This window comes from Zingiber officinale, chromosome 6A, assembly GCF_018446385.1.
Source record: "Zingiber officinale cultivar Zhangliang chromosome 6A, Zo_v1.1, whole genome shotgun sequence".
NCBI lineage: Eukaryota > Viridiplantae > Streptophyta > Magnoliopsida > Zingiberales > Zingiberaceae > Zingiber > Zingiber officinale.
The window spans coordinates 114,909,698-114,920,433 of NC_055997.1; positions in this window are offsets into that span (position 1 = coordinate 114,909,698).

The following is a 10,736-nucleotide window of genomic DNA, read 5'->3' on the forward strand; positions in this document are numbered from 1 at the left end:
AGAAAATCTCCAAAATATAATAAAATCTAAGTATCAAGTTCTCACAATCATAAGTATCTAAAAGTATATAAGTGAACGACAAATATAAAATATCCAAAATACATACCATGATACGTCACTTATACATATATCCGAATATAATCCTGTAAAAATCAAATACAATAGATTATGATTAGAATAAATCGATGCAAATGTAATATAACTCAAACATTATTATATATAACTAATTTTACTTGTAAAAAAAATACCTGGATTATATTTTGGATAACCAATAATAGTGGTGATGGTGAATGTATCAGTATGAACTCCTGAAAAATGTAAAACACTTTAAGATAAGCATATAATAATATCCCAATACAATAAATATATTTGACTTAATGAATTTATAAAAAATTCTAAAAAAAAATCAAGTTATAGTTAAACATACCTCAAAAAAAATCTAATTATCAGCGGGGTCTGGGTCTGATGGGTCTCGGGTCTCCTCTGACTGGGCTGCTGTGATGGGTCTCATCGTGCAATGATTGCTTGCATCTGGGCCAATGTATGCTCCTGTGCAGCCCACTTCTTCTCCCACTTCTGATCCATGGTAGTCATCTGAGTCTTCAAGTTTTGGTTTTCTTTTCTTAATGACTCCACCTCAGAAGAAGAAGAAGAGAACTCACACGGCCCCTAGGAGTCCTCAAGCAATCAAATACCACCTTAGCCTGGGAACCAAGGCCGTAGAGGGAGGAGTTCTTTGTCCTTCCACCCACAACATCATAATAAATTTCATTTATTTCCTGGGTGGATAGATCCTGTGATTTCCCTTCCTCTACTGGTGGCTGAGATACCTGAGCAACTCTGCTTGTCATTTCCTCCTGTGTAGAAAAAATATACAATTTATATATTATACACAATTATTAAAGCTAATTAATCATTATTAAAGATTAAATATAAATTGCAAGTTAATAATTCAAACCCCAATGTTCTTTGATCGATCATCAACATATGTGGCATCCTTTCTCTGATGAGTCTTGAGAAAGATCTCCAAGCAAGTGGGTTGTCTTTCTAAAGAACACTCCTGCATGCACAAATAAGTTTAGCTAAAATTATACAAGTTCATTAATAAATAAAAATTTAATTTATATAACTTTAAATTAAAATCACCAGATCCATAGCGTGCTCAACAATGGATCGAGATCCTGATGTATGCCGAGCAGATCCGGTACTCGGGCCACCTGACTCTGTATTCCTATTTGCTCGAGCTTTTAGAGCCTTTGTCTGTCATCTTTCTGTTGGACCCCGTGGTAGTTTTGATGTGATCAACCAAGTTGGTTAGGTCCTGCTGTGTTTGATCCCTGTGTCTGAGTGTGCAGGAGCTTAGGAACACAAGAAGTCGAGCGGAAGACGCAGCTAGCGAAAAGGACGGCACGGGAAGGGAGCCGATGGGCTCGGTGCATCCGAAGGACGAGAGAGCTGCGGAAGAGTACTCCGGTGGGCGTGAAGAGCGTGCACAGCGATCGAGGGATGTTAATCCGGGACGGAAGGCTGCTCGAGGAGAAGGCCGGGAATTGAGTTCGGGTGAGCCCTATTCCGGTTAGCCGAAATCACCCAAAAGAACGGAGCGTCGGAAGCTAGAAAAATCGAGCTGGAATCTGTGCTGCCAGCTTGGAGGCGCCTCCAGCAGGCTTGGAGGTGGCTCCATCATGAAGGCGCCTTCAACCCTGTTGAAGGCGCCTTCAACAGGTCAGATTTGACCGTTTGCGTTGCGGATAAAGTTTTATCCGCTGACCGAGCTGGAGGCGCCTTGAACCTTGTTGGAGGCGCCTTGGACCCTCGGGATAGACTTTCCAGGAGCTATATAAAGGCCCCTGGACCTAGGAATTCAACAACAACTTCTACATTCAACTCTGTACTTAATTTCTAGCAATAGTTCTGAGTCGTTAGTGTGTAAAAGGCTTCTCCGCCTTCAGCAAAAGAGATTCTTCTAGTGCGCTTTTTCATCGCCCTGGATTAACAACCTCCTTGGTTGTAACCAGGTTAATTGCTGAGTCTCTTTTTATTTCTGTTGATTTAATTGTTATTATTTTACTATTGCTTTTCGGAGTTGAAATCCGAGGAGGGTATATTTTATTTTTGATTTCAACAATTCACCCCCCTCTTGCCGGCCTCCGCTGCACCAACACTTTCTGCAGACCAAGTGGTCGTCCATGCACTCCAAATCTCGTCGGATACATAAGCAGGCCGTGTGTCATCCTTTCTCACATAGTATAATAGGTCTTTGTACAACTTGGCACAATAAATATTCCAAGTTTTTGCAAATTCTACCTCGTGCCCCTCCTCCCATGTATATTTTTTTTGCAATTTAAAAATAAAATTTTAGTATATTAAAGGATAAATATAATGTACATATTCAATTTACTTACCACAAATTCTTGATAATAGAAATCCTTAGTTGCAACATCTACATGTCTCCATGTAGTCCCAGAGCCAGATATGCACACTCTTTCCTTAAATTTCTGTGTTATATATGTGGATACTCGATGACCGTCGGGAGTAAACCTACATATAAGCAATATTAAAACATAAGATATATGTTATAAATAAAGAACTTGAATTACTAATAATAAAAAAAATACTTACGACTCTCCAACAACCCTAAGGACGGTGGATCCACGGAGTGGTGCTGGAAGATCTGCCATGATACCTTATATCTACAAAAACATATTACAACACATCATAAAAAGTCTTTAATAACATGATTAAAGCATACTTACTAGATGAATAATAATGCTAAAATTTAATCAATGCTAGACTCTGGAAGCATTTCTACTCAACATTAACAGTTTGTAAGTCGTCGTCGCTAGACTCTATTAGTTCAACAAAATCCTCACTGCTGGAATTCTCTCCATCATCTATCTCCTCGTCAGTGGCATTACCATCTACAAGTAATTGTGATATAAATTGGAGTTGTGAATCAACCGAATGTCTCTCTACTTCGTCATTTTGAAATGCATCATGGTTTTGAGCAGTAATAGTGTTCGACATTTCTATGGTAGAACGAGACTTCAATCGACAAACAGACAACCATTCACTAGCGCTTCTTCTCTTCGTAGGATATTCAAGATAAACAACCTGCCCCGCTTGTATTGCAAAAATAAAAGGTTCAAACTTATTGAACCTTCTGTTTGCATTAACCTCTACTACATTATAATTTGGATGTATTCTAGTACCTGTTCTTGGGGTTGGATCATACCATGAACATTTGAACAACACACACCTTTTTATCGGTAATGCAGGATACTCAACCTCTATAATTTCCTCAAGTCTACCATAGTAATCAAACTCAGTGTTATTGGTGTCGATAGATCCTTTAATGCAGACACCAGAATTAAAAGTTAATCTTTGCGAATCTCGTTGTCTCACATGGAATTTGAAACCATTAACATAGTAACCCGAATAGACCATTATTTGGTGTAGGGGTCCAGATGCAAGATTCAATATTCTATCATCTTGTACATTAGATATTCTTCGGTCTTTCACCTATCAAAATAGTAATAAGAAAAATTAGGACCGAATTTATTTTAATAAAGAATTATGAAAATTTATCTAACTCACATATATTTGAAACCATAATGCAAATTCGGTTTCTAACTTTTCAGCAACCTCACTTGCAGTTATTGATGGATTTTGAAGATATAATTGTTGCTCATACAAGCTTTGAAAGAAGGTAATTATAAGAAAATTAGGATATCAAGCAATTAACTACAACGAAATAAAAGCTTGATTAGAGAAGTTAACTTACTTTATGCAGGGTTTGACCTCATCACAGTTTAAGAGTATGTATGTTCTTGCAGCATGGTATTCTTGTTGAGTTAACCATCTAGAAACAGATGCACCCATTGGTTTACCAAAAAATTTGAAAATAGAAAGCATCGATGGATCTATATTCTGAGTATCATCGGAATTTCTAGGACATTTGCGGTGTCTGGTTTTAACATTATCAGCAAAATAATAAGAGCAGAAAGAAGATGTTTCCTCCACCAGATAAGCATTACATATTGACCCTTCAACTCTTGCTTTATTACGAACATTATTTTTTAATCTTCTCAAAAACCTTTCAAATGGGTACATCCATCTATACTGCACGGGACCAGCTATTCGTGCCTCATATGGTAAATGTATCGGTAGATGTTCCATTGAATCAAAAAAACTTGGTGGAAATATGCGCTCCAACTTACAAAGTATGAGAGGAATGTCAGTCTCTAGCTGAATCATATCAACCGTCATAATATATCTCGGTGTCAAATCTCTGAAAAAAAGACTCAACTCTATAAGTGCTTGCCAAACATTATTGGGAAGTAAATCATGAAAAGCTAGTGGAATAAGTCTTTGCATGAACACATGACAATCATGACTCTTCATTCCAAACATCTTTAATTTGTTCATGTCAACGCATCGAGCCATATTCGAAGCATATCCATCTGGAAATTTGATTTCTTTTAACCAACTACATAAAGCTTGTTTACCATCTTTGTCCAATATATAACAAGCTTTTGGAAACTTATTGGTTGTTTCATTCTGATGCAACTTTGGTCTGTTGACTAGTTCTTTTAATTCTTCACGTGATTTTGCAGTGTCCTTAGTTTTTCCAGGTACATTCTTCACAGTGTTGAAGATATTATCAAAGAAATTTTTCTCAACATGCATCGCATCTATATTGTGTCGAATGAGTATATACTTCCAATAAGGCAACTCCCAGAATATACTCCTTTTCTTCCAACCACACTTGTACATCCTTACAAGATACTTATTTATCTCATCAGAATTAGGCTGAGATACTGGGAGGAATCCATAACTATCTATTTGTTCAATGATTTCTTCACCTGAAGCATGGACTGCTGGGGGAGGTTTTTTGACTACAACATTCTTTAGAAAATTTTTCTTATTTCGCCTAAAAGGGTGATCCAGTGGTAGAAATTTACAATGATTATCAAACTAAGATACCTTCCCACTGCAAGGCAATGAAAATGCATCAGACTCTGTCATGCAATGTGGGCATGCTAATTTACCAGCCGTGCTCCATCCCGACAACATTGAGTATGCTGAAAAATCACTGATCGTCCATAATAAGGCCACATGCAATGTAAAATTAGTTTTACTTGCAATATCATAAGTAACCGACCCTACATTCCATAATTCATTAAGCTCGACAATTAGAGGTTGCAAGAAAATATCTATCTTATCTTTTGGATTGATTGGACCAGGAATAAGCACGGTAAGGAACATAAATTCATCTTTCATGCACATCCATGCTGGTAAATTGTACGGTGTTAATATAACTGGCCAAGATGAATATTGTTGTCCCGACTGACCAAATGGTTGAAATCCATCTGCAGAAAGTCCCAATCTCACATTTCGTGGTTCCATTGCAAAGGAGGGAAACACAGTATCAAGATGTTTCAATGCAGGAGAATCATAAGGATCGATGACACATTATACCTCCTTCGTGCTCATGCTCATGCTCATGATGCCACACATGTGGTTAGCTGTAGCTGCAGATGCATACAAGCGTTGAAGTCTACCAGTTAACGGAAAATAATACATCACTTTCCAAGCAATATTTTTCCTCTTCTTCCCTGGTATGCGATTACGATGCTTAAAACAAGGGTGAGTACAGATTTTACATTCATTCAAATCACTGTCTTCATTCCAAAATATCATGCAGTTGTTTATACAACAATCAATCTTCTCTACAGGCAAACCTAAATCTCTGATCAATTTCTTTGTTTCATAGAAGCTATCAGTCATTATGTTATCAGTAGGGAGCAACTCTGACATCAATTGACAAATGTCATCGTAACATTTTTCTGAGAAATGATGTTCTGCTTTCATATTCAATAACCTTGTTGTAGCTGATAGTTGTGAATGACCAGAAGGAATGCCTTCCCACACTTCTCTTTCACTAGCCTTTAACATTTTATATAGTTGTTGATATTCAGGAGTTGGTATTTCATCTATATTCGAATAATCAGCTGCATTCATCGCATCTTGAACCATTGATTGCATTGAAATATCAATATTATTTGATGCTTCAGGAGCTATAACAGTAGTCCCAGAATACGAACCACTAGATGACCCAATTGGTTCATATAAATAAGGCTCTCCGTGACAATACCAATTGTAGTAATTTGGCACAAAATCATTTCTACATATGTGCATTTTTACAGTATCCTCATCACGAAATGCTCTATTTTGACATTTTTTATGATTGCACGGACACCGTAACTCAGCATCATTCATACATTCTGGATGACCTTTAGCAAAAATCACAAACTGTTCAACTTCAGCAATAAAATCATCTCTGATAAAACCATTGTCTAATCGATTGTACATCCAAGCTTTGTTCATATACATTATTATAACCTAAAGAGAATATAAATTGAAACATTATTAAACTTGTTGTATCACTTGAAATAAGTTTAAATAAAGAATTATGTGCACAAGTTCATCTCACGATCATCATATCATATTACCGAAAATCACCTCTACACTAGAGCAAATAAATGAAACTATTATAAACATGTTGTTCCTTATAGCATCATCAAATGAAATAATCATACATATATGAGAAGCATCGATCAAATACCTGTTGGCCACTACATTTTATGCAAGTACAATAGCGAAATGGTTCAAAATATGTCACGACACTTAAATTTTCTAGGGTTTTGATTGTGCTCAGCTACGAACAGTAGCAAAGCACAACTACAATTGCGAGCAGGCCACCGGCCGCAAGCACCCTGCCGGCCGCGAACAGTCCGCCGGCAGCGATCCTGCCGCCCGCGAGCACCCTGCCGGCCGCGAGCAGTCCGCCAGTAGCGATCCGCGAGCAGGGCGCTGCTGCCGGCTGTGTGAAAACCAAAATGAGAGAGGAGAAGAGCAAGAGCATACCTGAGAGATCACCGGAACGGGGCGAACGGGAGGAGAGGGCACCGAGATCACTGGAGAGAGCCGCAGGGAAATCGTCGGGAGAATCGTCGCCGCTGGAAAATCGGAGGAAAGAGGATCGCGCGAAGAGGAAAGGGGGCATTCTGTGCCCTAAATCGTGAGTTACCGACGGAAATAGTGTTCCGTCGGTAATTACCGACGGAATACTATTTCCATTGGCAATTACCGACGGAATTGTTAATTCCGTCGGTGAGTACGGTTAGTTATCGGGTAAAATTTAGCGAATTTAAAAGAGAACGGGTACGGGCGAAAACCCACCGACGAAAACATACATCCGTCAGTAAATTCCAAAGGAATTGGATTTCCGTCGGAATTATAAAACCCTAAACCCGGTAATTACCGACTGAATTTCATTCCGTCGGTAGTGTTTACGCCCCACACCCGTTAGATGTACCTATTTACCGACAGAATATTAATTCCGTCGGAAATAAACAAAACCATAACGGTAAGTCCAGACGGAATTATTATTCCGTCGGTACATACCGACAGAATTAGTCATTCCGTCGATAATTATCGACTGACCTAAATCCCGTCGGGACTTACCAACAGAGGTATATTCAGTCACTATACGCCGACGGAGTTGAGATTCCGTCGGTACTCCCGTCGTTAAACACAGGCATTTTTATAGTGTCACTTGAAGTTGATGGAGATGAATTTCCTTGAGTACTTGATGTTGGTGTTACTAATAGAGTAATAGACTCCTCTCTTGTTTGCTCCACCCTTGGTTGTTCCACATCAAGAAGAAGTTGTAATCTTCATTTTGAGAGTCCCAATTCCATTCTTCTTCTTCATTAAATATGACATCCCGGTAGATGATTGTCTTCCCAGTATCTAGATTATATAGCTTATACCCTTTTGAGTTAGTATCATAGCCAATAAAAATAAACTTTTTACTTTTATCATCCAGTTTGCTTCTTGCTTCATCAGGCACATGAACGTGTGCTATACTCCCAAAAACTCTTAGATGAGAAATGCCAAGTTTCCTTCCTGTCTATGCTTCTTGTGGTGTCTTGCCCCACACACTCCTTGTTGGTGATTGGTTGGATAAGTATATTGCATATACAACCGCTTCTGCCCACAGTTCCTTTGGTAGTCTCTTGCTTTTGAGAATGCTCTTTGTCATGTCAAGGATGATTCGATTCTTTCTTTCTGCCACTCTATTTTGTTGAGGGGATCTTGGAACCATCGACGTATTCCGTTGGCTTCACAAAATTCTTGAAACTCCTTTGAGATAAATTCTCCTCCTTGATCAGAACACATAGCTTTGATCTTGAGACCATTCTTCTTTTCTACGGTAGCTTTAAATTTCTTGAATATACTGAAGACCTCTGATTTTTGCTTCAAGAAGTATATCTAAGTTTTCTGAGAAAGTCATATATGAAAAGAATGAAATAATTACTCTTACCAAGTGAACTTGGTTTTATCCGGCCGCAAATATCCGTATGTATAAGTTCAAGCGGCTTTGGGGCTCTTGAACTTGACTCCTTTGGAAAACCTCCTTTGAATTGCTTCCCACGTAGATATGCTTCACATAATTGATTAGGATGCTTGATACAAGGTAGTCCTCTTACCATCTCTTTCTTTGAAAGCAATTCTAGTCCTCCAAAATTGAGATGCTCAAATCGAAGATATCATAGCCAGGTGATTTCTTTATAACAAGCTTTGAGACAGTTGACAGTATCATTTTGAATATTAAGTAAAAACATTCTATTTATTGACATAGACACCTTAGCAATCAAGCAACTAATACCATCTTTCAAGATAAACATATTATCTTTTAGATGAATATCTTATCCTTTTTCCAAAATTTGTCCTAAGCTCAAGATGTTGCTCTTTATATTTGACACAAAGAAAACATTTGAGATAAATTCATACTTTCCATTATTTAAACGGATGAGAATGTTACCTTTGCCTTTCACCTCAATCTTTGATTCATCTCCGAAGGATACATTACCACCAACTGATTCATCAAGCTCTACGAACATGTTCCTTTTCACACACATATGGTTGCTTGCACCAGTGTCGAGATACTAGATTGTATCTACGCCTCTTTCATTAACTTTATATGCTAGCAGTACGGTGTCATCTACTTTTTTCCTTTCTTCCATATAGTTTTCTCTTTCATATACTTTATTCTTGGGCGATCTACATTCCTTAGCATAATGCCCAAATTTGTCACAATTGTAGCACTTAACTTGAGACTTATCGTACCTCAAATTTGTGTGCCTTCTTGGGCGATCTACGTCCTATTGTTGAATTTTCTCCTCTTTCATTGTTGTTGTTGGAGATCCATCCTTGCCCATTAGCACGACCTCGTCCATATCCATGACCTCTTCCACATTGACTTCTATTGTTACTGAAGCTTTCATTTTTCTTTGTCGGTTGAACAGTCATCTTCAAGAGTTGTTGAGTAATTTCTTTATTTATCTTCTTCTTTTCTTCATGAGCTTGTAATGAACCCAGGAGTTGCTCTATCGTCATGGCTTGTAGATCCTTGGTCTCTTCGATGATGGCTGTAATGCTATCAAATTTTGAATCCAGTGATCGAAGAATTTTCTCAATGATAATTACTTCTTCTAGTTTATCACAATTTCTCTTTAGTTAATTGGAAATGGTAGAGACTCTAGAAAAGTAATCGGATAGTAATTCACCTTCCTTCATACGAAGAACATCAAATTGACTTCTTAATGTTTGAAGTTGTACCTTTTTTTATCTTTTTTTCTCTTTGATATGAGACTTGCTTTTCCCATACTTACTTGGTCGAAGTAGCACTTGATATTTTCTCAAAACCATCCTCATCTAAAGCTTGATAAATGAGAAAGAGAGTCTTCTTATCTTTCTTTCTTAAATCTCTCAGACTGCCTTTTTAGTTGGAGATAGCATCAAGTCATCATGCAGCTCCACATAACCTTTTTTCTATAATCTCTCAAATATCATGAGCTTCAAGAAGTGTCTTCATCTTGATACCCCAATTATTATAATTATTCATCTTGAGTAATGGAACTTAGAAGGGAAGCATATCTCAATTAGAGGTGGCTCTGATACCATTTTATCAGAAAAACAATTATTAGAGAGGAAATAAAAAAAATTATGGAAGAAAATAATGTGGAAGATGAGGAGAATCTCTACGTGGAAGTAGAAGAGAAAGAGAAAGAGAATAAAACAAAAAAACTCAACTTTCTTCATTCATTGAAAATATGTACATATTTATAGGTTTATTGGATAAACGCTAGACATTTTTTTTTATTCTATCTCCAAAACTCTTATCCTTATCAAGATTGTCACATCATCAAATTCTATTCCTATTTTCTTATCACGAACTCTCATTCTTATCAAGATTGATATCTCATCAAATTCTATATCTACCTTCTTATTAACAAATGTCACCTCATTTCATTTTATCTCTATTAATAAAATAAAATTTAATTTCCAGCAGAGTGGTCATATTCTCTGGTGGGTAGTAAGGTGAAGTGTTCTTCTAGTCTTCTTCTGTGCCGCGATGACAGAGACGTTAATCTCCCAATTGATCTTCTCGTTCCATCGGGATGTGTCCGTTAGGCAAAAGAGGGAGGAGAAAGAGGTGGTGATGGTGGTGGTGGTAGAGACAAACGCCGGCTAAGATCATAGTTCAGGTCCCTTGTTCAGCATTATTGTTTTGATTAAATATCTGACTATTTTTTTATATAAAAAAATAACAATAAATCTTTTGCAGGCGATTAATTAAATCATCTCAAGATTATAGTGAATCT